This window comes from Bison bison, unplaced genomic scaffold (assembly GCF_000754665.1).
Source record: "Bison bison bison isolate TAMUID 2011002044 unplaced genomic scaffold, Bison_UMD1.0 scf7180017864240, whole genome shotgun sequence".
In the NCBI taxonomy this organism is placed as follows: Eukaryota; Metazoa; Chordata; class Mammalia; order Artiodactyla; family Bovidae; genus Bison; species Bison bison.
Genome location: NW_011494812.1, coordinates 290,134 through 295,803, shown reverse-complemented (window position 1 = coordinate 295,803; position 5,670 = coordinate 290,134). Strand labels below are relative to the sequence as shown.

Sequence of the window (5,670 nt, the reverse complement as noted above, 5' to 3'; positions counted from 1 at the left end):
ACCCCAATGTTCATCGAAGCACTGTTTATAATAGCCAGAACATGGAAGCAACCTAGATGTCCATCAGCAGACGAATGGATGAGAAAGGTGTGGTACATATACACAATGGAATATTACTCAGCCATTAAAAAGAATACATTTGAATCAGTTCTAATGAGGTGGATGAAACTGGAGCCTATTATACAGAGTGAAGTAAGTCAGAAAGAAAAACACCAATACAGTATACTAATGCATATATATGAAATTTAGAAAGATGGTAATGATAACCCTGTATGTGAGACTGCAAAAGAGACATAGATGTATAGAACAGTCTTTTGGACTCTGTGGGAGAGGGTGAGGGTGGGATGATGTGGGAGAATGGCATTGAAACATGTATATTATCATATGTGAAACGAATCACCAGTCCAGGTTTGATGCATGATACAGGATGCTCAGGGCTGGTGCACTGGGATGACCCAGAGGGATGGGATGGGGAGGGAGGTGGGAGGAGGGCTCAGGATGGGGAACATATGTACACCCGTGGTGGATTCATGTCAATGTATGGCAAAACCAATACAATATTGTAAAGTAATTAGCCTCCAATTAAAATAAATAAATTTATATTTTAAAAATAATAAAAGTAAAGAAAATCATCCAAAGAGAGTGGAATTATACTTAAAATGTTCAGCAGCTCTGCAAATACAATTATCTCAGCGTAATCATAGTTAGTTCATTTTAACAAATCACATTTCAGCAGAAACAGACAAAAAATTTAAATAAGAAGTCAAAGTGATAACACCATGAAGTCATGTACCTCATTTCACTTATTTCAAGGTATATTCTTTCTTACCTATCACATCTACAAAATCTCAGTGGATCCTACTATTGATATTGTCTCATAAAAATAATTTTATTTATGTTTCTGCTAGTGCATAAATTATTATTCATCTTAAAGCCTACAAGAACACTGATTTAATCAAATGTGATGATTATTTGTTGAAATATGATTAAATTGAAACCTAAGCTGATAACTTGGGTTTCTGGGTTCCTGGATATTTATTCCAAATGGAAAAGGAGACATGGTCAGGGCTCACAAGATATTCTGATATGACCTGTTAAGAACACAAGCAAAAAATTGCTCTTCTTGAGAGATATTTGTATGCCATGTTCACAGCAGTGTTATACACAATAGCCAAAAGGTGGAATCAACCCAAAAGTCTATTGAGAGATGAGCAGGTAAACAAAACAGCCATTAAAAGGAAAGAAACTCTAATACACTCCACCACACAAATGAATTATGAAGATATAATGTTAAGTAGAATAAGCCATTAGCAAAAAACACAAATGATTTCAATTCTATGAGGTACCACGGGTAGATAGATTCATATAGACAGAAAGTGGAATGGTGATTGCCAGAGCCTGAGGGAGAAAGGATTGGGGAATGTGATTTAATGGAAGAGACTTTTAGTTTTTCAAGATGAAAAAAGTTCTAGAGATTGGCTGCATAAAACATGTATGTACCTAATACAACTAAACTACACATTTTTAAATGGCTAGTGCAGTAAGTTTTATGTCATGTATATTTTACCGCTTTTTTTTTTTTTAGATTTACCTACAAATGAGAATTGGAGAAGAAAGGAAAATGATCTAGTGGAAATATTGAGACTAAAGGGACATAATAGTAATAGATAAAATGGAAGGAAAGAGTAAAAGGATGAACAGAAAAGAAAGGTCAAAAAAAGAAAATTCACCAGCACCTCCAAACCATATCAAAAGGATCAAGGAAGGCAATATAATTGCCACAAGTATCAAGCCAATGGATGTGGAGCACCCTGGCAATTGGGAGAAGACCAAAATAATAGCACTTCAAACCCCTTCTCTAGTTCTCCAGGCCTTCTTGCCCACCTGAATGTCAACACAACCATGACCTATTCTGGATGCATTGGCATCTCTGGTTCCCTTTCTCATATTCCCAGAGGTCTCATTCTCACAACCACCCTTAGTCTCTCCTTCTTGCCACATCCCACCCAGACTACAGTCTTTCATTCTTATCTATTGTGTAGTTTAAAACAGCTATTTTCATACCTCTGGCACTGTAGTCCTAGAAATAAATCTTAAACTCTGACTCTCTCTCTGTCTCCCTGAATCTCTCTCTTTTCTCCCTGTCTTTCCTTTCTCCATGCCTGTCTTCCTCCCTCCATTCTTCTCTCATCCATCAAATCCTTTCCCTTTCTTTGTTCCCTTCTCTGTTCTTCAGGACCATTTCCTCCCATCCCCAGTCGGGCCCCAGTTCCTTCTCACCCCAGTACAGGATGATGTCCTGGTCTCCTAGACTGCTGTGCTTCACTCAGCAACTCAGGCCAGCTGCCTCCCCAGCCGCCACATCCAGGGTTACTCAGAGATACCAAGTCCAGTCTGCATTGAGCATGATGTCTCCTTGCTGAGTGCCAGGCTGCTCCTGCTCACCCCTCACCCACATCACCTGCACAGGTTTGGCGTAGAATCCTGAGACATGGCACACCAGCAGTAGGCGGCCAGGCCCGGGAATGGGGCCACTGGACAGCCAGGCCTCAGGCTTCACTGGGGTAGGGAGCAACAGTAAGAATGTCAGATTATGACTCTAACTCAGAGCATACTAACTCAGAAATTTGGACAGTTACCTCTTCCACTTCCATGGGAACCAAATCATTTATTAATTAACTCCTCTCTACTTAGGTACTTCCCACTTTTGAATTTAAAGGAAGTAGTGGGAGGTGAAATAGAAAAGTCTTGTAGAGAGAACAAGACTAACCTTGCCTCTGCAGTTCTGCCTTTCCTGCTTTGAGAACACCCAGGATATTGAGGACAGGTTTCTGACATGAGCCTCTCAATGATATTGGAGATGCCTGGATACTGAGTCATGCGTGCACAAAACTTCTGCCCCCTGCTGCCACTGTCTGGTGCAGACACACAGGAATGATTCTGGATCCTCACAAAATCCAGTCCTCCTATAGCTCCTCTCAAAGAGCTTCCTATGGCCTTCCCAGAATGCAACCCACAGCTTTCTATCACCTGGATCACAAAGGGGTCTGTGTAAAGGAAAACAGAAGTGAACTTAGTAAAATGCAAACAACGAAAAGAAGGATGGGGAAAAGGCATAGGACTTTAGTTTTCAGTGGCGAGAAAGGTCTGATGTGAAATAACTCAAAAACCAATTGCAGTATTCAGGACTTTTCAGAAAGAAGAGCACTGAGGAGAGGTATGCATATCATAAATGGTACGGTTAGGCTCTTTTAAGGATGTACAATAGACAGGAAGGGAGAAGAGGGGCAACGTGTGATGGAGTCAGAAGTGCAGCATTCCATGGTGTAGGGAATGGTTACATGTAGAGAAGGGATTGGGCAACAGATGCTTGAAGACCTTGATTAGAAGAGTAGGAAGTCACACTTTACATCACTTGGGCATGAAGTAGAAAAAGGAGGCTCTTCCTTGGAGTTTTAGAGAAGCAAGTTACATGCAAGCAAACCAGGAAATGGCTACAAAGGAGGAAATTCATGTGTCACACAAGAATGCAAGAAATAGGAAGAATCTGTGAGACTGGGTGGATATGTGGAGTCAGAGGCCGGGGACTATTCTAGACAAGTGTGTACATGCAGTTGGATAAAGAGGGGAAAGGAGAGTAATAGCCTGAACCAAGGGAGAGAAAAGTCATTGAGAGTGTCTTCAGGTCAGAGGACTGTACTCACATTCCAACGAGAATTCATTAATGTGGTTCTGCACTTCCTGGATGAATCCGATGAAGTAGACTCAAAACAGATCCTCCAATTTAGTCATCTCCTCATCACTGAAGTTGCTTTTGGACCAGGGTTTCAGGAAAATGTCAGTGCCCGAGTCACTCTCCCAGCCATGAAGCTGCAAGTCATCCAACCAGCCTAAGCCTTGATTTGAACCCAGGTTCTTTTGGCATAGGCCGAAATCTGGTTGAGATAGAAGGTGGTTGGCTCCTGGAACACTGTAGAAGGATAAGAAGAGTGAGGGAAAATGTAGAATCAGGATGGAATGAAAAAGAACCCAGAGTCTGAACAACAATATAGAGCTTGAAACAGTTTCCTGCCCCCAAAGCTTCTGGTTCCATCCCCAGCCTCCAGAATAAGGAGAGGGCTGGAGACAGCAGAGCCCAGACCCATCATGGTAGGTGCAGCATGCTTTTATGCAGAACCCCTGCACCTGTGCTGAGAGCAACCAGAGTTACTCTTACTGCCCTCATTGTTACTACCCGGGATGATAAAGACTAGTAACAGAGTAGTAGAAGCAGCATTTCATTGGGAAGTAGAATTTCTAACTCTCTGAGCTGGTATTTAATCTCTAATTTCAGCACACCTTTCCCCCAGAATTCTAAAGTGACCTCATGTTTTCCCCAACTGACAAATCTCTGGCCTACGTTGCACACCACAGAAAAACTATATCTCCCACTGCTCTCTAGACTCCCACTCTACCTCTCATTTCACTCCTCGGTCTCAGCCTCCTTTATAGTTACCACCTTGGAAAGGCTCCCATGTGATATTGAAAAGTTATTTCACCTTCCCAAACTTTTATTTTCATATCCATTAAATAGGAGGCTGTTGATGGGTGGGGCTGTGTTCCCTCCCTGCTATTTACCTGGGACCAAACTATGGTGGAGGTAATGAAGATAATGGCGACCTCCTTCAGAAGGTCCCATGCATGCACTGCTGCACTCAGTACCCTCAACCCTGTAGCAGGCCACCGTCAACCCATGCTTCCACCAGAGTCTCCTGGACACTTATGGGCAAGGCTGGGTCAGTCTCTTGTGGGGTCACTGCTCCTTTTTCCTGGGTCTTGGTGCACACAAGGCTCTGTCTGTGCCCTCAAAGAGTCTGTTTCCCAGTCCTTCAGACTTAGATTGAAGAAAGATGTCAGTCCTTCAGACTTAGACTGAAGAAAGTAGGGAAAACCACTAGACCATTCAGATATGACCTAAATCAAATCCCTTACAATTATACAGTGGAAGTGAGAAATAGATTCAAGGAATTAGATCTGATAGACAGAGTGCCTTAAGAAATATGGATGAAGATTCATGACATGGTACAGGAGGCAGGGATCAAGAACATCCCCAAGAAAAAGAAATGCAAAAAGGCAAAATGGTTGTCACAGCTATTTCACAAATAGCTGTAAAAAGAAGAGAAGTGAAAGACAAAGGAGAAAAGGAAAGATATACCCATTTGAATGCAGAGTTTCAAACAATAGCAAGGAGAAATAAGAAAGTCTTCCTCAGTGATCAATGAAAAGAAATAGAGGAAAACAATAGAATGGGAAAGACTAGAGATCTCTTCAAGAAAATTAGAGATACCAAGGGAACATTTCATGCAAAGACGGGCACAATAAAGGACAGCAATGGTATGGACCTAACAGAAGCAGAAGATATTAAGAAGAGGTAGCAAGAATACACAGAAGAACTATACAAAAAAGATCCTTATGACCCAGATACTCATGATGGTGTGATCACTTACCTAGTCAGACATCCTGGAAAGCGAGTCAAATGGGCTTTAGGAAGCATCACTACAAACAAAGCTAGTGGAGGTGATAGAACTCCAGCTGAGCTATTTCAAATCCTAAAAGATGATGCTGTGAAAGTGCTGCACTGAATATGCCAGCAAATTTGGAAAACTCAGCAGTGGCCACAGGACTGGAAAA

The 5,670-nt window shown here is 41.8% G+C and overlaps 1 pseudogene; it reads right to left on the bottom strand.

The window, feature by feature from the left end:
• LOC104993590 overlaps window positions 1–4,277 on the bottom strand; it is a 10,353-nt pseudogene extending 6,076 nt beyond the window's left edge.
• Between the last annotated feature and the right edge of the window lie 1,393 nt (window positions 4,278–5,670).